We start from the raw sequence: 23436 nt of genomic DNA, 5'->3' as shown, positions 1-23436 counted from the left end.
AAGATAGAGTAAAATTGCCGAGCAACTAGAATATTGCACACCTCAAAAGGTATTATCACTGATGAGCACCGGTTATACTGAAAGTATGTGTTGCACTCTTTTTTCCTTCGTCCATTGCTTATCCCAATTGGGTTTATTCTGGCAAGGTTTTTAACGAGTCAGCAACGGAAAGCATACTACAAAAGAAATTCCATCAACAGAAATAAAGCCTTAAATGACAAAGCATGGAAACAACAAACCACTGCAGGATGGTTAGATAGTTTTTGGCTCGATAGCAAAGTTTCTAATGTGAAACAAAGCTTGCTATCGGACTAAAGGCTATTCAATTGTTCATGAATGCTCCTTCCCTATAAGCAACTAGAGGTGGTTACATAATCTTTGGCTCGGTAGCAAAGTTCCTAACGGTAAATGAAGCTTGTTATTGGACCAAAGATTATCCAACCATTCACTAGTGGAATCCTCAAAGGAGAAAGACTTCCAGTGTTCCAATTCGTATTCTTCACATTTGAATACTGGGGGGAATGATATGAGAATACGGCCAACTGATTGCCACTAAAATCGGGACTAAAAAACCCAGGAAAACAAATATCTCATCAGGATCGGGGACTGCGCAGCCAGCCCCGTAGAAACAAGTTTTACAAATTAGCCACAAGTAATGGCAATTTCATTTTCCCCAAAAATAAATGCTTATGTACTTTTGAAGATATAAGGAATAAAATAAAGTCCTTTTATTTCTATCTTGTTTCTTGTCCAAACGATGAATTAATTTTATCATTTGAAAGTTAATCAAGTACTTCAAATGCTAGTGCCGGAATGAACAGGAGACGTCCTCTTCAAGAGCACCGTAAATATAAGAGTGCTCTCTCTTATTAAACCCTCATAGTAAAGGGTTGGTTTCGGAATAGTTTATGCGCGGAAGCCAAATGCTACAAGGGAAAAATGCACCCGAAGCCTTGCATAATTTGACGCAAAAAAGTAAACTATGTGCGATGCTTAAACTAAAAGCACTTTTATATAACAAACGTGCCAAGCAGCACAAGTACAAAAGTACGAAAAGAAAACAACAAAGGGAAAAGAAAGCAAAAAACTAAACTACGGCACCCTCTAGAACTCGGGGGAAGAGAAGCATTTGCGCCCCCAGGAGAAGTAGGCGTATATGTCGTCAGCTCGGGATCTTGGCCTTTATCATTATCCTTTTCAAGTTCCTCCTCGGTTCCTAACAACTCGAAATCGAAACCATAAGAGTCAAATAGAGTATGTTTTCTCAATAGTAAGGGAATCCCCTCGGTGCTGAAGTTCTTATTTAAGACGATCAACCTTGATCGAAAGGCTATCCCGCTCGGATCTTGTGGCCCTAAGGCTTAGATTAATGTCGTGGATAGTGGTTATATGAACCTTATTTTGTTCTACGACCCTCTTATGCTATGTTGTGCATTGAATTATTTATCATACACTCCCCCAAAAGAGAGTGTATTTTCTTCTTGTCTTTATCTGAAGCCAATGGCTTTAGGTAATTGGCAAGTTCCACCGGCCAGGACAGCAGATGGCACTCGGTAGAGACCGAGAGGGAGACACTCACTCCTTCTCTAAGGATCTGCAGAGGGGGCGAATAGTTGTGCCCCAAATTCAGATGATCTGGGGACTAGGGAGGAGGGATATCCTCCTCTCGAGTGTCCGCGACCGGTGGGGGTGATGTAGCAATTGCTGGTAACGAAGGTATGACTAGCGTGGAAGGAGATGAAGCTGATGGTGTTATTGGTTCAAAAGCAGTTGTGGCAAAGGCAATGCTTGTTGTAGGTTGCTCACCATCCAAAGACGGAAGAGGCTAGGTACTCAACCTCATAGTACCGAGAACAACAGCTTGGACTAGAAAGGGAGAATTGGCATTCTCCACTAAGTCATACTCTCCTCAGAGCGCTTGGGCATCGTCCTCGGTTGGAGTTATAAGCTCTTTAGATTGAGAATTTTGTTGAACTGATGAAGGTCATTGTCTCCTTTGTGGGGAAGCCCATTCATCACTGGTTCCCCATCATCATCAATCACCACAGTGACAGCGGTTGGCTCAGGTACGGCTTTCTTCACCTTTTTGTTTTTTCCCTCGGCTGAGGAAGAACGTCGCCTTTTTGGTTGATTGATCTCCGGACGGGCATTTCCAGAAGAAGCACTTGCACCGGAAGCGGATATGATGGTGCCTGTTTGGGTGATGGCCTCCTTCAGCAACCTTGCAGCCTCTGGGGGATCAGCCAAAACATCCTCCTCGGGGATAGTAACAGAGCCCTGCAAAAGACCTGAATTCTACAAAAAAAGAAGTTAACCAATTTTCTTATACACAAAAATGAGATGAAGAAAAGATTAGTTTCGTGAGTCAACTACAAAATCACGGAATCAATATCCCCGCTAAAAAAATGTACCCAAAGTAAATAGGTATGTATAAACATACATGAACCCTTCTTAGAGGAGGTTACTCGCTCTACCAGTTCGGGAGCGATAATGTTCAAATCATGGCAATCACAATCCTCCTTCATAGGAGGGATGCTGTAAAGACGGATGGAAGAAGGATATACGCTAACACCCCATGTACGAGAACTTTTAGAAGGAAACTTCTCTTTGAAGTCCTTGGCTGTGTTGAGTCTTCTGGGAATGATGGTGCTAACCAAAGGGGGGTCAGCATCGACGGTGTTTTCTTTGAGAGAACCTGAGTTCTTGGAAGAAGAAGCCATGATCAGCAGAACATAATAAGAGTTCCTTGAAGAAGAAGATTAAAGAAGAGTGAAAGGAGTAAAGATTTGAATGCAAAGAAGTTAAGAGAGTTTGTAGAACTGTGAAGTGTAAAAGAAGAACAATGAGGCGTATAAGTAAAGAAATAGGCGGCTAAAATTGTAGCCATGATTACCTCGAGAACCGGCAAAAATATTGCTAAATTGTGGAGTGACATGTGTTCGCGGTATTAAATGTGGAGAGACAGGAATCTAATCAAGCATCAGAAACTTTTCAGAAGGGTTCAAAAAATTTCCCGCCTAGAAAGGAATCTTTGCCAACTTCCCGATGACACAAAGATGTGCCATCGAAAAGCAGAGGGACTATCTGTATAGGGTAAAATCGGTTCATATTAAATATTTAAATAATATAGCAACGCGTGGAATCGGAGACAAACAAAAGACAAAGCAAGTGGAAGCCAAGACCGAGGAGCAGCTTCGGTTGGTACTGGGTAGACCCCGAAGGGAACATTGCTAACGAGGACAAATGAATATTTTCCACCCGATGACATATAATGACGAATATTCCTCAGTATTATATACACAATCCGTTACAGAGAAGTTTGGCATTCATAGCTTGTCGTTATATATTCATCAATGGCCCCCATAATTGTCATTTAAGAGGGGCTTGATCCAAGGGATCATGTTCCCTAGGTATAGCTATAAATAGTGACTTCAACAGCCATTGTAGGAAAAGGGAAAATTCCGACAAACCTATGCTACACATTATTCTAACTCAATAATACCTTATTTTTTGTCTATCAATATTCATATTGTTGTCCTCAGAAGCCCTACTCCCGGAACCAAGTTGTTTGCTGTCTTATCTCGATTTCAACGCTAAGTCTTGTATTTTATTTAATTTATTTATTATTTTGGGATCAAATCGATTTGCTTGTCTATAAATCACATTATAAATTCAGCTATACCATTTTACGGGTAAACAAGAATATTATAGGATCAACGGTGTTACGAGTGCACTACCACTGACCTTGTTAGACTTCATATATTCCCAGTCAGCTCTTTAAGAAAAAGGGCATCTAAATGGATCATCAAAAAGCTGATGTGGTATGGCAAGAAAAGAGATTATTATGTCATACTCAGAGGAAATTTCGCTATTTATATCACGTAAAATAGTTGTCTGGCTTGTTCTTTAGTAGCTGCCTAACAATATGAATCAGAAGCATAATTTTCAGTAAGTATATATATATATAAATAAATTAAATTAAATACAAGATCCAGTCTAAGGCTTATATATATATATTGTTTACCCGTAAAATGGTACAATTGAATTTATGACGTGTTTTATAGACAAGATCCAGTCTAAGGTTGCCGTAGAGGTAGGTCAGTGAAGTACGTAAATCGACTCCCTCTTCCGAATCTATTTGATCCCAAAATGATAAATAAATAAAATAAAATAAAATACTTAGCGTTAAAATTGTGATAAGACAGCAAACAACTTGGTTATGGGAGCAGAGCTTCCGAAGACAGCAATAAGAATATTGTTAGACAGAAAATAAGGTATTATTGAGCTTAGAATAATGTGTAGCTTAAGTTTGTCAGAATTTTCCTTTGTCTTGCAATGACTGGTGAAGTCACTATTTATAGCTACACATAGGAAATAAGGTCCTAGGATCAAGCCCCTCTTAAATGATAATTATGGGGACCATTGATGAATATATAATGGTAGGCTATGAATGCCAAACTTTTCTGTAACGCATTTTGTATTTAATACTGAGGAATATTCTTCATTGAATGTTATCGGGTGACAAATATTCATTTATCCTCATTACCAATGTTCCCTTTGGGGTCTGCCCGGTGACAACCAAAGTTGTTGTCCTCGATCTTGGCTTCCACTTGCTTTGTCTTCTATTTGTCTCTGGTTCCACGTGTGGCTCTATTATTCAAATATTTAATATGAACCGATTTTACCCTATATAGATAGTTCCTCTGCTTTCCGATGGCACATCTTTGTGTCATCGGGAAGTTGGTGAAGATTCCTTTCTTGGCGGGAAATTTTCTCAACCCTTATGAAAAGTTTCTGATGCTTGATTAGATGCACGTCTCTCCATATTTAATACCCCGAACACGTGTCACTCCACGATTTAGCAATAATTTTGCCTGTTCTCGAGCTAATCATAGCCACGATTTTAGCCGCCTATTTCTTTACTTATACGCCTCATTCTTCTTCTTTTACACTTCACAGTTCTACAAACTCTCTTAACTTCTTTACATTCAAATCTTTATTGCTTTCACTCTTCTTTAATCTTATTCTTCAAAGAACTCTTATTACCTTCTACTGATCATGGCTTCTTTTTCCAAGAACAAAGTTTCTCTCAAAAAAACATCGTCGATGATGACCCCCCCTACGGTTAGCACCTTCATTCCCAGAAGACACAACACAGTCAAAGACTTCAAAGAGAAGTTTCCTTCTACAAGTTCTTGTACATGGGTTGTTGGCGTATATCCTTCTTCCATCTGTTCTTCCATCATCCCTGTTGTGAAGAAGTATTGTTATTTCCATGATCTGAACATCATCGATATCGAACTGGTTGAGCGAGTAACCTCTTCTAAGAAGGGTTTCTTGTATGTTTATACGTATCCATTTACTTTGGGTGCATTTCCTTTGAGCGGAGGAATTGACCCCGTGATTCTTGAGTTGTGCCATAAATACCAGATTTCCTTGGCACATATGGGTCCTTCAGTGTGGCGAATAGTGGCATGTCTACAGCGGTTGTGCCAGGAGATGAAGTAAGAGCTCACTTTGGCTCGCATGATGAACCTTTATGCCCCCAAGATTTTCCGTGTGCGAGTAATAAACTTTAGCAAATGTGGCCACCATACTTTGTTCACCAGCATGGATGATGACAATGGCCGTGGATGGATGGACCGGTTCGTTGTTGTTGCCAATAGGGATTTCATCCCGTCCACAACTCCATCTTTCCATAGGTCATGGACTCATACACATAAGTTCAAAGCCTGTTTTTTCTCTGAAAAAGGTTGTTTCATGTTGTTACTGATCCTTATCTTTTCACTCTATCAGCAACTCAGTGGACACCACCAAGGGTTGAAGGCTTGGATCAGTGGGTTCAGAAGATTCTGGACATTACCACGCTAAAACCCGCCAGTGGAAAGAACTGACCCCCAAGTACAGGTGGAAGGGCAAAAATCATGGTAAGTTGACTCGCGAAACTAATCTTGTCTTCATCTCATTTTTGTGTATAAGAAAATTGGTTAACTTTTTCCATTGAATTCAGGTCTTCCGTAGGGCTCTGTTACCGTCCCCGAGGAGGATGTTTTGGCTGACCCCGTAAAGGCTGGGAGGTTGCTAAAGGAGGCCTTCACCCGACCAGGCGCCATTGGATCCGCTTCTAATGCAATTGCTTCCTCTTGGTGTCCCCGGTCGGAGAGCAAGCAACCAAAAAGGCAGCGCTCTTCCTCGGCCGAGGGAAAAAATGAAAAGGTGAAGAAAGTTGTACCCGAGCCAGCCGCTGTCACTATGGGGATTGATGATACGGGGAAGCAAGTGATGAAGGGGCTTCCCCACAAAGGAGACAACGATCTTAATCAGCTCAACAGAATACTCAATCTGAAGATATTATAACCCCAACCGAGGACGATGCCCAAGTGCTCTAGGGAGAGTATGACTTAGTGGAGAAGGTCAATTCTCCCTTTCCAATCCTAGTTGTTGCTCCCGGTACTATGAGGCTGAGTACTGGGCCTCTTCCGTCTTTTGTTGGTGAGCAACCTACAACTGGCATTGCCTTTGCCGCAGCTGATTCTTAACCCACAACACCATCAGCTTTATATCCTTCCACACCGGTCATACCTTCGTCACCAGCAACTGCCACATCACCCCCACCGGTCGCGGACACTCGAAAGGATGATATCCCTCCTCCCAGTCCCTAGATCATGGGAATTATGGGCACAACTATTTCCCCCTCCCCCCCCTTCTTCAAATCCCCAAAGGAGGAGGAGTGTCTCCCTCTTGGTATCTACCGAGTGCCATCTATTGTCCCAGCCGGTGGAATTCGCCAACTACCTGAAGCCGCTAGCTTCAGAGAAAGACAAGAAGAAAATACGCTCTCTTTCGAGGGAGTGTATGATACATAAATCCATTTACAACGTAGAAGCGGTATGGTAGTCGTTCTCTTTACTATCTGTTTTCTCTTGATTTTTTATGACAGGATTTCTTACTTTGGTTTTTGCTTTGCATGCCAACTTCCTTGCTTCCAAGGTTCTTCAGAAGTTTATCCTCGATAAAGAAAAGCTTACATCCGATCAGGATCAACTGTTGGCCGAGAGGGACCAAGTTGTTGCTCGACTCCTGGCACTAGAAGTACAAGTTGTTGAAGCCGGTGAGTTGGAGGCTTAGTTGCAGCAGAGCGGGCAGGAAGTGATGGCCCTTAGTCAAAACTCCTCTTAATTAAGTGTACAATTTCAAGAAGCCAAGGCTAAATGGTCTGAGATCCAAAATATTGTACTTGCTGCTGCCGAGCGCGAAGCTGTCTTGACTGAGAGATTGAATAACTTGGAGGAAGCCTTAGACTCCAAACCTGAAGAGGCTAATACTGCTGAGAAGAAGCATACTTAGATGGAGGAGAAGTCTAAGAGGGTCATGGAACACAATAAGGTTCATATAACCACTATCCGTGACCTTGATCTCAGCCTTAGGGCCACGATATCCAAGCGGGATGGCCTTTCGACCGAGGTTGATCATCTTAAATCGGAACTCCAATGCCAACCGGATTCCCTCACCATTGAGAAAACATACTCTATGTATAGCATGAGGAGAAAAACCTTGAAAGAGGCCAAAGCGGGCATCATTGATTTTGATGCCGAAATCGCCAAGGCACGAAAGCTAGAGTCAATTGCTCGAAGGCGTCTCTCAGCTCAGCCCGATGCAACTGCCTCTGCTGGTTCCAGTTCCGAGTTCTCGGGAACCGAGGAGGAAATTGGAGAGGATAATGATGAAGGCCAAGATCCCGAGCTGACATCAGATCCTCCTACTTCTCCTGGGGGCGCAGATGCTTCTCTTCCCCCAAGTTCTGGGGGTGCCATAGTTCATTTTTTTGCTTTATTTTCCCTTTGTTGTTTTCTTTTCGTATTTTTGTACTTTTGATGTTGGCATGTTTGTTAAATAAAAGTGCTTTTTGTTTAAGCATTGCACAAAGTTTACTTTTTTGCATCGAATTATGCAAGGCTTCGGGTGCATTTTTCCCCGATAGCATTTGGGTTCCGGGCATAAACTCTTGCGGAACCAACCCTTTACTGTGAGGGTTTCTTAAGAAATGGACCTCATATGTTTACGGTGCTCTTGAAGAGGACGTATCCTATTCATTCCGGCATTAGCATTTGAAGTACTTGATTAACTTTCAAATGATAAAATTAATTCATTATTTGGACAAGAAACAAGATAAAATAAAAGGATTTCATTTCATTTTATTCCTTCTATTTTAAAAAGTACATAAGCATTTACTATGTTGAAAAGAAATTGGCATTACTTGTGGATAAGTTATACAACTTGTTTCTACGGGGTTGGTTGTGCAGTCCCCGATCCCGATAATCTAATTATGTTTCAGGTTTTTCGTTTCCCGATCGTCGTGGCAGTCAAGTTTGCCATATCCTCATATCATTCCTCCCCAATGTTCGAATGTGAAGAGTGCAAATTGGAACACTCGAGGTCTTGTCCTTTAAGGATTCCACTAGTGAATGGTTGGATAATCTTTGGTCCGATAGAAAGCTTCGTTTCCCATTAGGAACTTTGCTACCAAACCAAAGATTATCTAATCACCCACAGTGGCTTGTAAGGAAGGAGCGCTCGTGAACGATCGAATAGCCTTTGGTCCGATAACAAGCTTTGTTTCCCATTAGGAACTTTGCTATCGAGCCAAAGACTATCTAACCACCCCCACAATGGTTTGTCATTTCCATGCCTTGTCATTTAAAGGTCATATTTCTGCTGATGGTTTTTCCTTCGTAGTATGCTTTCTGTTCTTTGTTTCTGTGCCACTATCCTTATGTGCGCCAAATCCCTGCATTCTTCAAGTAGCTCTAATTTGACCAGCAACACTTCGTTGTTTGTTTCTTCGTCCGCCCGAAAATATCTCATGGTAGGTTATTCTACTTCCATAGGGATCAGGGCTTCTGCTCCGTATATGAGAGAGAAATGTTTCTATCTCGTGCTTGACTTGGTCTTTGTCCGGTATACCCATAGCACTCCCGTTACTCTTCGGTCCATTTGCCTTTGGCTGCTTCCAATCTCTTTTTAAGGTTTTGAATAACCACCTTGTTTGTCGACTCCGCTTGGACATTTGTGCTCGGATGGTATGGTGAAGACGCGATTCTTTTGATTTTCAAATTCTCAAAGCATTTTGTGACCTTTGTGCCTATGAATTGTGGCTTGTTGTCGCAGGCTATCTCCTTTGGTATTCTGAACCTGCAAATTATGTTCTCCCACAGGAAATCGACCACTTCTCACTCGCCGATTTTCTAGTAAGGGCCTGCTTCAACCCACTTAGAGAAGTAATCAGTTAAAATCAAAAGAAACCTAGCCTTACCAGAAGCCGGTGGCAGCGGACCAACTATTTCCATCCCCCATTTCATAAATGGCCATGGGGATGATACTGAGTGTTGTATTTCTGTCGGTTGGTGCACTAGCGGCGCATGGCGTTGACACTTGTCGTATTTCTGAACGAATGTTTTAGCATCTTGTTCCATCCGGGGCCAGTAGTATCATGCCTTAACTAATTTTAACACCAATGAATTTGCACTTGAATGGTTTCCATAGATTCCTTCGTGAACCTCTCTCATGACATAATTAGCCTCGGAGGCTCCTAAACACTGAGCCAATGGGCCTTGGAATGTCTTTCTGTATAACTATCCTCCTAGAAGCTATAACGAGCTGCTTTGGTGCGGAGTAACTGGGATGCCTTCGAGTCTTCGGGTAGTTTTCCGTGCTCAAGGTAGTCGATGATTTCGTTTCTTCAGTCCCAGACCAAGTTGGTCGCATTTACTTCATAATAACCGACCACATCTAATACCGAATGCATGAGTTGTACGACCGTACCAGAATTTGATCCCTTCATTTACGTGGACGAGCCCAGATTGGCCAGTGTATCTGCTTCTACATTTTCTTCTCTCGGGATGTGGGTGATTGACCATTCCTTGAACCGTGTGAGTAGAGCTTGAACTTTCACCACATATTGTTGCATGAATTCCTCTTTGGTATCGAAGATCTCGTATACCTGATTTACCACCAGTTGGGAATCGCTTTTGATTTCAATGACCTCAGAGTCTAATCCCCAGGCCAGTTCAAGTCCTGCAATCAAAGCCTCATACTCGGCTTCATTATTAGTCAAGGGAATAATTTTTATGGCTTTCCTCAGGGTTTCTCCCGAGGGCATAATTAATTCTACCCCGAGCTCGGACCCTTTCACGTTGGAAGCTCCGTCCGTGAACAAGGTCCAAACTCCCGATGTCATTTTCGACACCATCACTGCTTCTTTGGTGGCCAAAGGCAACAATCTGGGTCTGAAATCGGCCACAAGGTTGGCCAAAACTTATGATTTGATCGCAGTCCTGGATTTATACTCGATGTCAAATTCACTCATATGGATTTCCCACTTGAACAATCGACCTAACAATTTAGGTTTGTGAAGGATATTCCGCAGGGGAAAATGTCACCACGGCTATCGGGTGGCATTGAAAATAAGGCCTAAGCTTTCGAGCGGTGACTACGAGAGCTAAGGTAAATTTTTTTAAATGCGGGTAACGAGTTTTCGCACCTCTTAAAATTTTTCTAACATAATAGATAGGAGATTGCCTACCTTCATTTTCTCGGACTAGAACGGCACTTACCGCTACCTCCGAGACCGCTAAGTAAAGCAGTAACCGTTCACCTTTCTCTGGTTTTGATAATAACGGAGGGATCGATAAATATTATTTCAGGTCTTTTAGGGTCTGTTGGCATTCCTGTGTCCATTCAAAGTTCTTCTTCTTCTCAGAAGTGAGAAGAAGTGATGGCATTTTTCCGAAGACCAAAAAATGAACCTGCTTAGAGCGGTCAGTCTTCTAGTTAACCTTTGGACTTCTTTTACATTTTTTAGTTGGTCGGGAATGTCCTCGTTGGCTTTAATTTTATCGGGATTGACTTCAATCCCCCTTTGTGACACCAGAAAATCCAAAATTTTACCAGAGCTGACTCTGAATGCACACTTGTTGGGTTAAGCTCCATATTATGCTTCCTTAGGATGTCAAAGGTTTCTTGAAGGTGTTTCAGATGGTCACCTACATTCAAAGACTTAACCAGCATATTATCTATGTAAACTTCCATTGTTTTCACTATTTGCTTTTCGAACATTTTGTTCACGAGCCTCTGATAAGTGGCTCTAGCATTCTTAAGCTCGAAAGGCATCACATTATAGCAATATGTGCCAAAGTTTGTTATGAACGAAGTCTTTTCCTGATCCTCCGGGTTCATTTTGATTTGGTTGTACCTGGAATAGGCATCGAGGAAACTCATCAACTTGTGCCTGCCCATCACATCAATCATTTGATCAATGTTTGGCAAGGGGAACGAGTCATTTGGGCATGCCTTATTCAGATCTTTATAATCTATGCACATGCAAAATTTATTATTCTTTTTTGGAACTACTACTGTGTTAGCTAGCCAGTCGGTATACTTTACCTCCCTGATTGAACCGATATCAAGCAATCGGGTTACCTCTTCTTTGACAAACCTATTTCTGACTTGCACAATAGGGCACTTCTTTTGCCTTACCGGATGGATATTGGGTCCGGGCTTAACTTGTGTATGGCCACCTCTAGCGGAATACATGTCATATCCGCATGTAACTTGTTAGAGTTCTTCCTTCATGGATTTGGTTGCGTATGTTTCTTTCGATACCTAGAAATACCTTGGTACCTGATAGGATTCTATCTGCTCCTCCCCATTGTCGATTTTGTCGTGAACGGACGTCAGTCCATATAATTGCTATGCCGCATGTTCCTTCCCTTTACTGCTAGAAACCGAGATTATGTTCATCTCCCTTGTCATCGGTTGATCTCCTCTTATTTGTTTAATTCCCTCTGGAGTTGGGAATTTTAGAAATTGATGGTATGTTGATGGAATAGCCTTCATCTCGTGTAGCCATGGTCTTCCAAGAATAATATTGTAGCCCATGTCACCGTCTACTACTTCAAACAAAGTAGTCTTCATGATCCCTTCAGCATTTGTGGGCAGCAGGATCTCCCCTCGGGTTGTCACACTTGCTAAGTTGAACCCAACGAGGAGCTTTGTGGCTGCAATGATGTTTCCGGTTAGCTTGGCTTGTTCCAGCACTCTCTATTGAATGATATTGGCTGAACTTCCTGGGTCTACCAAAACACATTTAATTTTAAAATCTAAAACATGAAGATAAAGTACCAGGGCATCGTTGTGCGATAGTAGGAGTCCATCGGCGTCCTCCTCTATGAAGGTGATATCGTCCTCGGCAACTTATATGAGTCTCTTGCTATGAGTCACCAATACCTTTGTCGTTTTTGTTGCTGAAAAGAATATACCATTAATCTCGTTTCCCAAAAAAATCATGTTAATCGTAGTCGAGGAGGATCTTCTCCTATCTTCGAGGGATCTGCGTTATCCCGATTGCAGCCGTAGTTATTTTTAGCCCAGTCGCTTAAGAACTCTCTGAGATGGTTTTTCAGCACCGTCGCCACCTCCTCACGTATATGTCGGCAGTCCCTAGTTTGGTGGTCGTTAGTCCCATAATACTCACACCATAGATTAGGATTCCTCTAACTAGGATCAGATCTCAATGGCCTCGGGAACCGTGATTCCTTAATGTTCCTCATCGCCGATACTCCACCACGTTGACATTGAAATTATACTCGGACAGCATGGGTTAGGTGGAATCCCGGGAGCCCAGTATCTCTTTTTCCTACAATGATTTGTTATTCAAGCCACGGTCAGTTCTCCTATCGCTAGCAAACCTGTCCACCGACTAGAAACCTCTGTCGCATCCTTCGGCCCTTTCGTAGGGCAAAACTCGGCCCTTAGAAGATCGTCGATCTGCGTCAAAATCATCCTTTGACTTATCTTTGTTCTCTTCTCGATCCCGACCCTTGGTTGATGTAGGGAAACCGAGTTGGTCGTCTTCTATTCTTATCTTTAATTCATAGTGGTTGTGGACATCTACCCATGTAGTTGCCTGGAACTCAAGCGGGATTTCTTTCAGTTTTCGGGAAGTGTCGGAGCTCCTCGGGTTCAACCTCTTAGTAAATGTCTCGGCTTCCTATTCATCTGGCACGGCCAGTAGCAGCATCCTTTCCTTCTGAAACCTGTTCACAAACTCTCATAGCAATTTGGAATCTCCTTGCGCAATTCTGAAAATGTCATCATTTCGGGGTTGTAGCTTCCTGGCCCCGGCATGGGCCTTGATGAAAGAATTTGCATGCATATCAAAGGAATCTATTGAGTGCTTGAGTAAAAGTGAATACCATGTTAAGGCCCCCTTCGTGAGGGTTTCCCCGAACTTCTTCAGCAGGACTGACTCAATCTCGTGCGGAGCTAAGTCATTTCCTATCACCGATGTTGTGTAGGTGGTGATATGCTCTTGAGGATCAGAAGTCCCATCATATTTTGGTACGTCTGGCATTTTGAACCGCTTCAGGATTAAGTCTGGTGTCGCGCTCAGTTTGAACGATAACTGGGTGTATTTCTTTGACTCTGGTCCCTTCAACACTGGCGGTGCGCCCGAAATTCGGTCCATTCGGGCATTTATTTCCCTCAAAAACTACATGAGCTCAGATTTAAAGGGATCATTCCAGTTGTTGTTACCAGATCCGTTGCCACTCCCCCGGCCCCGTCGAAGCCGACCTCACCCCTCAGGGTGTTGTTATCAACCCTTTGCGTTGTTTGATTTGTGGGAGCACCGGGAGAAACTGGACCTCTTCCATTTGCGTTGTTAGAAGTACCCGACAATGCTTGCCTCAATTCTGTCATGGCATGGTCTTTCCGTGAGAGATGGCCCATGATGGCCTTTTGTTGTTCTCTCAATATCCTTACCATTTCTGCAACGTGCTCGTATTCAGCATCATCAGGAGTCGCCTCACGTACATGATGTGGATATTGCTCGCCATGGACCGGCGTGGCTACGTCCTCCTCGTTGCGGGTGTCACTAATCGAGTCTTCGCGCTAAGGCAGATTTCCTTATGCCTCAATGTTGTGTGAGATATTGACATCGTTATCTGGCATATTTTACGATTTTTTGCTAAGAAACAAAGAATCAAACATACTAGTAATAGATGCAAGGATCAACTTAATTACGCAACTATCTAGGTTCCACAGTGGGCACCAAACAGTTTATACGTAAAATAATACAGTTGAATTTATAACGTGATTTATAGACAAGCAAATTGATTTGATCCCAAAATGATAAATAAATTAAATAAAATGCAAGACTTAGCATTAAAATCGAGATAAGACAGCAAACAACTTGGTTCCGGGAGCAGGGCTTCCGAAGACAACAATAAGAATATTGATAGACAGAAAATAAGGTATTATTAAGCTTAGAATAATGTGTAGCATAAGTTTGTCAGAATTTTTCCTTGTTTTATAATGGATGTTGAAGTCACTATTTATAACTACACCTAGGGAACAAGGTCCTAGGATCAAACCTCTCTTAAATGACAATACTGGGGGCCACTTATGAATATATATAATGATAGGCTATGAATGTCAAAATTCTCTATAACGGATTGTATATTTAATACTGAGGAATATTCATCATTGAATGTCAACGGGTGGAAAATATTCATTTGTCCTCGTTAGCAATGTTCCCTTCGGGATCTGCTCGGTGCCAATCGAAGTTGCTGTCCTCGGTCTTGGCTTCCACTTGCTTCGTCTTCCGTGTGTATCCGGTTTCACGTGTCGCTCTATTATTCATTCGTGCACTTGTCTCATTCTCACCCTATATATATATATATATATATATATATATATATATATATATATATATATATATATATATATAATCAATTAATTTTGACCTTGTATATACAATGTAATTTCTAGAGAACCCCTTTTCCAGAGCTATGGATTCATTTGAACCCATAGCTTTTGCCTATACCCTATATTTTTGCTCAAAAAATTATTAAATATGTACGAATAATAAATTTTAAATTCATTAAATTAGATGGGTTGTGGTAGAACTGTGAATCTGAACCCATAATATTAAAATCCTAGATCCGCATTGTTGGGATCGAAAATAATAAGGCGTCATACGGAAGCTAACAATACAAACCTTGGTGATGACAAATCAGACATAAAAGAAATTATACTAAAGAAAATATATTAATATGATTTGGTCAAGTGACCTACATATATATGGTTTATTAATATAAAAGAGAAACAAACTTATCAAGAATAAATTCTCCCCCTAAAAAAAACTCTCTTAATGACTACATTGTGGATGCTATTTTTGTTTAGTGTGTGAAGGAGGGATCCTCAATTTATAGAGTTTCATAACTTTTCCTACAAGAAAGGGATCTGTTAAATATGAAAAATATCTATATTTTCCTTTAAGAAAAAGTAAATATCAATTATTGTTACGCCCCGTTTTATCGCGAAAGCGGGTTTCGACGTGCGACAACTCTTTTAAAGGAGGTATTAAAAGAGGAGAGTTACCACCTAACAATTTTGAGGTGCATTAGGGCATCTATTTGCAAATAATTCTGTTTTAACTAGTCCGTGTTATCAAAGATCGGGTAAGGGCTCAAATTACCTCGAAGAGAAGGTGTCAGGCACTCTTTGAGGTCTATAACTGTGGGTCCCGACCGAAATTATGCTACGTGGGATTATTGGATTATAATTGTCCTATGTGATCATGTAAGTGAAGGAAGACGGGGAATTAAGTGCTCAACAAGTGTAAAGAAGATTTCACATGTAAAGAAATTAGACTATATATAGATGATCAATACAAGTCTTTGGAGGTTACAAGATACAGCCTAATTGCTCTAAGTTCAAAGAAACAAAGGCGCGAGAAACAAACATATAAAAGGGGGGTCCTAAGTTTTTTCGCCTAAAGGATCACCCCGTGCAACATAAATAATACTTCGCAATTCCCTTAGAGTAGGGTTGCTTATATTATTCAGCGGGATAGGCTATCATCTCCTGCTACCCAATTACTATGATAAAGTTATTTACCTAAAGCACTTTAGTTCAATTCTAAATCGTGTCCTATGCGTGCACTACCTGTCCCATGCCTATAGTCCATGAGGCTTTGGACCTACTATTTGGGTGGTTCTAGACTTTACTTAGGGTGCTCAAAATGATAAAACTAGGCGCACATTCAAAATAAGCAGGACTGCACATAAAGACAATGAATGGCTCAAGTTAGCCTCCACACATAAGCAACAAAAGCACGCAAACAGATTTCAGATTCTGCAATAGGCAATTTTTTAGCATCAAGATATATGGGAGTTGTTTAAAACCCTATAGGCATGGATTCTATGTGACCACGCCGTTTAAGAACACCTCATGGCATTGCTGTTATCTGTATTATCTCTAAGTGATTTACGCAATGGGGCAGTGAAGCCATTTGAAAACTCAGAATTACTCGTGTTTGATCTTATTGACATGCTTTCTAAGCGAGTAGCAGTGTCCTATAGGCAGGTTCTCTAATAGTGGGTATTTAAACGCAGATTTATCATGTTTATTCCTATAGACATGTTATCTAGGCGGCAGTGTGATAGGAACAACAAAAATAGCCAATTAGTTAATCAATTATGGCCCTACAGACATGGTATCTAAATGCGTATTATCAAAGACATATATTAATATGATCTTATAGGCATGCTATCAAATAATCACATTGCAATTGCACAAATTGAGCAAATAGTTATTTATATTTGATTCCTATAGGCATGCCATCTGATAGTGCATAGAAGTAGACATATGAACAAGTAAGGTACTTAAACTCTTACAAACATGCTTCTGGTAATGTGCAGGCATTAGACAGGTTGAGTAGGTGAAGTGTTTGAGTTCCTATAGGCATAATTTCTATTAGTGTGCGGAATTAAAGCACGTCAAACAATTAGCAAACAAAGCAATTAAGCCCTATGGATAGGTTTTCTACCCATTCATGCAAGAATTAGAATACCCCAGCCCCCATTTTCACTAATTTCCCCATCATTCAGTTTTACAAGTTATTACAGACCATATTGAGTGATTACAGGCCCAAATACAAATATAGAATAACCTAGTAACACATCTGGGCTTTCAAATAGTCTTAGAACTTCATGCGGACAGTAGGCCCAAACTCCAGGTGCAGACAGTATACTTCAAACCCCCAATACCAAAGGCAGGCCCAGCACACCAGGCCCAAATGATTCAAGTAAGCTGATGGATGCCAGATTTAACCATACATAACTACTCATAGAATAACTTAAACACCTAGTTCTTACAATTGAAATAGCTGCAGTTTCAACCAATAAACAGAGCCATGCTAAGTTGAAAGACATCAAAGAGACACATGAGCAAGTAATTCCAGTAAAACAAGATTAACAATGACAGGATAGGATATCACAAGCTAGCTAACTACTGCAAACAGGGTCTCAAAATAGAACCAACCTAAAAAACTCATCTGACAGCCTAGCAGAATCATAGACAAGAAGAAGGTAGAGTACAATCTTCCTATGAGGATTTTACACAGTATACTAGTAGCACGGTTTGGTGAAACGTACTTAGTTGAACATGAAACTTAACATGAGGGACATTAATTATAGCACAAAGATTCTAAAGAACTCATAGTAGGTGAGAGAATATGTTGATTCTAGGTTAACAAAACAAGCAGACATTAGGACTCGTGGAAATATCAACCCTAGGTTAACAAGATATGTAATTATCAAGCTTAGTGCCAGTTAGTCATATGCAAGAAGAGGCTAAACATTGAGGTTTACCCTAGAAAGTCTTGGGCAATACTTAGAAATATAGAATTGAGAAAGTCAAAGAACACATATTAGAGTTACAAAAAACATGTCCTACTTGTCTTAGAGGTTCACGCAGTAATGATATTCAGAAATTGCATGATCATTGAGGAAGTTAATAGGCTACACATGAATGGCCTAGTACAAGCAATGCATACGAACACATTCAGGGCAATGAGTTAGTTCCTCACAAGAGAAAACACAGAAAATAGTGAGACATGCTTAAGAAATCCATAATCCGGGTTACCAAATTAGGCAAGTTCTAGTGTTAAGAAGTTCAAAATCACAAACTAATTTTAAGGAAAATAGGGTTGTAAACAGAGATAGCATGGCGACATATTGGTTCACTAATAGTTCATGAACACAAACAAAATATAAAACTGCGAAGGCCAAAGGACTTCCAGTTACTAATTGACAAACAAGTAAACAAGAAGAACAATTTCAGCAATATCTCAATCGTCAATGGCAAGATAAGCAGTAGAACCCCAGAATCTCAGTGCGTCAGAGTTCCCAAGGGTTTCAGAAGAACCCCGGGCAGTGCTCACACTGAGAAAGTTCCAATAATTTAATTTTGGTGACCTTGGCTTCCAGCCGACCAAAAGATTAAGTTTCAGAGTAGTATAGGACAAGCGAGAGTAAAAGAATAGCAATAGTTTTTCTTGTCTTAGGGAAAACGGGGAAGGGGTTTATATAATGACAGATTAGGACAAACAAATAAGAAAAATAATCAATTAAACCTAAATAAGGAAAGAAAAGATAACATGCAATCCCCAACAGAGCCGGTAAAGGGGTGAAAGAAATTTCAAACCCTAGTTGAGTCCAACGGCCATGAATCAGACCAGAAATGTAGGAATCGTTCATTGTAGAGTATACATAGATGAAACATCGGTCAGATCTTCACAAAATTAGAGCCAATTAGGCCCGTCTTGAAAGGTAGTATTTACCAAAGTTAGGTAAATACTAAGTAACACCACGAACGTATGAGTAGTAGCGGAATAAGGCAAGCGAAGCACGAAAGGATTCCATATTATGGCCGAATTTGGAGAGGATTTAGGGATACAACGGCTAGGGTTTGCGAAGAGAAGAGGGGAGTAGAGAGAGCATAGAGGCGGCTAAACATGGGAAATGGTCTCTAGGGTTAGGGTGAGGGGTTATAAGGAGAAGGGAAGGGTTTATTAGGAGCCGTTAATCATTTGAGATCAACGGCCGAGATTAGAGGGTGCTAGGGTTGGGTAAAGCGGGTCGTTGATGGGGCAGACCTGTTGGGTTGTTTGGTTTTGGGCTTCTGGGGGTCAATTGGGACGGGCTAAATGTTTTGGGCTTCGAAATTGTCCGAAAATTGGCCTATTTTGGGCCAACTCTTGAAACCCCCAAAATTAATTAAAAATAAATTATTAAAACGTCTATAAATGGTAAAAATATTATTTATGCTATAAAAAATACTTGAAAATAATAACTCAACATTGTAAAAATATAAAATGCTACTTTGGCATAAATAATATAATAAACGAAATTATTTATAGAATATAGGCCATTATTGCAAAAATATTGATAAAATAGGAAAAATACAAATATAATTATGTAAAAAAATATAAAATATTATAAAATACATAAGGGTATAGAATGATAAATTTTTATGATTAAATAACCTTAAAAATAATTTAAAGAGATAATTAATAAATATTTGAACAAATTAAATGCGAAAAAAAACAATTTTAAAGATTTAAAAATTATAGAAAATGTTTATATAACCCTTGTAAATTGGGTAATAATGCAAATGATATTTTGAAAGTATATGAAATACTTTTTAAAAATATGAAGGCAAAATTGGGTATCAACAATTATGGTAAACTCTTTTACCTTCCTTCAAGAAAAGGTAAAATCTAATATGGTAAGAAAATCATGACAAAATCCTAACACGCATATGCCATCGCACCCCTGGATTTTCCCCTGGAATGAATACACTAGCGTTGTGGGCGGATACCAACAGATTCGACAGGACATATAGTTAATTGTACCAAAATGACCGACTCAGTTCAAACTACAAGTCCTATCAAGATCTGATTACTTGTAAAATTACTTATAATGGGTTCATCCCATGTGAAAGGAAGACAACTTTCTTTGGCATGTCAAGCCAACTAAATGAATAGTAAGGAAGATTTTACGGCGGATCATTTCTTAGTTTCACAATGTAATATTTGACTTTTGCCATTAACATGACATCATTGATGACATCAATGAAGCAATTCTAAGCACTATAAGTAGGTGTTGGCTCTCAGCTGAAAGATACACAAAACGAAGAGAGAGAGTGTGATTTACAGAGTAAGAAGCAAAATATTCTGTAAGGAAAAATATAGAGTTTGAGCGGTATTTGTAGTGAGGTGAAAAAATCAAAAGAGGGTTATTTGTTTTGGGTGTGTAGTGGTATTGGAGTATTTTACTCGATACTACAAATTGTAAAATCCTTGCTATAGTGAAATCAGTTGCTCCTCTCGGGCCGTGATTTTTCCCTTATTCAGAAGGGTTTTCTACATAAAAGTTTCGGTGTCCTTGTCTCTCTTAATATTACCGTTGGTTACTGTATTTTAATAATTCGTATTTATTACAGTCATATACCGTGAATATTATTTCTGTGAGGGTTAATTTTCCCAACAACTTAGGCTAAAGGGCACAACAGAAATGTCACTGGCAATAGAAAAACATGCAAGGAGACAACTCAAAGAAGTGCGAGAACAATAGTAAAGAGAAAGCTTCTACCATAAACGGCCATCGGCTAACATATTCAACTGCCTCATCAATGTGATTGGAGAGAGAAATGAATTTGAAGGAACTTATATTGTTAGAGTTGAATGTCGATGATTTATCCGCGTATTCGGTTGGAATGATCAGTCAAGCAAGCAAGTTAAAAACAGTAAGGCAACCTTTTGGCACATACCAAATCACAGACTTAACTGCTTAGTGATGTATCGAATTTTGAAGTAGAAATTAAGTTAGCTTTAGTAAAATATAACTGAAATGAGTGAAAAACATTTAAGCAATAAGTGAATTTTATGAAATTATTGTTTTTCATTTTCTAGAAGAAAAAAATTAAAAAGAAGCCAAAAGAATACCATGGGAAAATTCCAAGAATATGAACAAATATTGACATTTGACATAATATAAAATTCAAATATTATTGACTGTTATATCTTAAATGAACAACCAAATGTAAGATTAAGAGTTTGTTTATTACGAAGGAAAATATATTTCTTAGTTTATGGTGTTTGAAATTAAGCAACAAATATTATTCCAAGAGTATTTATATATATATAATCTATGTAAAACACTGTGAGAGTTGGGTGGGTCAAGAACAAGGGCGAGGGGCGAGGCGTAAGGTTGACAAGTGGGCCGGTCCAGGCCCGGGACCGCGGGCCAAACGGGTTAAACAGGCCAGGACCGTTTGGACCGATTTTAGTGGGCCTGGGCCGGTCCTATGCTTTGGGCCCGCCAGGCCCGGGACCATTTGGCCCGTCCGGGACCGGACCAGTTCCTTAGCGGGCCAAACGGTCCCAACGGCTATTTTTTTTTTTTTTTTTTTAAAATATAGCCGTTGGGCTGTCAGAAATAGTCGTTGGCTATTTATAAAATAGCCATTTAACCCCCCAACTTTGTTTTAATCCCAAACTTTTTATAATTACACTTTTTTCCTATTTTCAACTATAAATACCCCCATCATTCTTACATTTTTTCTTACAAAATCATCAATCTATCACAATCTCTCTCTAATTTTCTTCTATAATTGCTACTATTGCTTACTTTATTGTTACAATTTGTGAAACAATTGTGAAGTTGGTGAATTGAAGTCTTCAACGATAATCAATTTTCAACAAGTTGTTCGTCAATTCGGTAAACTAAGTGTCTCATTTCACTCTGAGTTCCTTCCGGACCCGAACCAACTAACCTGATATAACATAATATAGCTGAATAAGACGAAAAGAAGTAGAAATGGGGAAAACGAGGCTATAACTCTCGAAACGACCGGCCGGGTCGTTACAAAGATAGAGTGAGATATCTTCGCCTGAAAGCTTTGACCGAGGAGAAAAGTATACCTACTCCTATTCAGGTTGACCCTAGTACCGGTTCAAATCAATTTTAACTGGGAATTAACACTGTTACCGATAGTATTTTATATTATGATCCAAAAAAAGATCGGGAAGAATTGGCAAAAATATAACTGTTATATGTTTACCCTATAGTTTCCTTTCTGACCCTAACTTTGTGCATTATATTAGAAATATTTTTAATCCTACTTATAAAGGTTTTTCTCGCACAACCGTAAATAGCGATATTTATAAATATAAACATGAATATGAACAATATTTGCGCTATTTATTTACTCATATAAATTATCGTGTTGCTATTATAACTGATATTGGTAGAAGTGGTAACGACTGTGATTACCTTACTATTACCAGTCATTAGATTGATGAGGATTGGATAATGCAAAAGCGCATTATTTCTTATAGAATAATTAATTCACATCACACAGGGCAGTTTATTGCTAGCACAGTTACAAATATTTGTAGATATTTTTGCATTAGTGATAAAATAATGTCAATTTCAATGGATAATGCTACTAGTAACACAAATGCTATAGCCTTGCTTACCACTACGCTAGATCCTGCATTTAGTGATATTTTTCATGTTAGATGTATTTGTCATATTTACCATTTAATTGTAGGCGATGGTATGAGAATTTTAAATATTGAAATTGAAAAGGTTAAAATGGCTCTTAACTGGCTTTTTTATTCAAACCGTAGAAGTAGACTTAGAGAATATTTTAAAAGATGCGATGAATTTGGCCTAAGAGAAAGAAAGGTTCCTAAACCTTGTCCAACTAGATGGAATTACATGTATGAAAGTTTGGTTGTTGCATATGAATATAGAAACCCCATAAACTCAACATTTAATGCACATGTAAGTGATGATGATGAGTACCTTACAAATGGGGATTAGGCTAATGTTAAAATACTTGTAGATTTTTTAGAAAAATTTCATATTGCTACAAATGAATTTTCTGGGTAATACTATCCTACTATTTTTAACAGTTTAGTTTATATTGCAGACTTGCAAATTTGTTTGCTCATTTTTCAGAGGGTGGGAAAATTTATAAATTTGCTATTGATTCTATGAGAAAAAAAGTTTTAAAAAGATTTTTTTCTCTATCCCCCCTGTTTATGGTGTTTCTGCTTTGTTAAATCCTTGTATGAAATTAGGAGGTCCTCATTTTTGGTGTAAAACTGTTTATAATGGTTTAGCACTTGAAGATGAGGAATTGTCTCAACTTCCGGAAGCAATAGCCTCAATTAGAATAAATGCTCAAACTATTTTTAATACTTATCAAGTTGCATTAAATTATGCTAGACCAAATGTTCCAACTCCTTCTTCTTCTGATTCTCAATCATCTAAAAGAACTGCGGGAGTAAGAGCACTTAGTGCTTGGGCGGGGTTTAGGGGTTCTCAAGGTTCTAGTAGTAGTAATTTTTTACAACTAAATGAGCTTGAAGTTTATTTGTTGCAGGGAATTGAGGAAGTGAATCCCGACGGCTCCTTTAATCTTTTGGAATGGTGGAAGGACAAAGAAAAATACTTTCCGGTTCTTTCAAGGATGGCCCGAGACATTTTAACTATTCAAGCTTCAATAGTGGCATCAGAG

The sequence above is a fragment of the Nicotiana tabacum genome, chromosome 13 (genome assembly GCF_000715075.1).
Source record: "Nicotiana tabacum cultivar K326 chromosome 13, ASM71507v2, whole genome shotgun sequence".
Taxonomy (NCBI): domain Eukaryota; kingdom Viridiplantae; phylum Streptophyta; class Magnoliopsida; order Solanales; family Solanaceae; genus Nicotiana; species Nicotiana tabacum.
Note: the sequence above shows the minus strand (reverse complement) of the source record.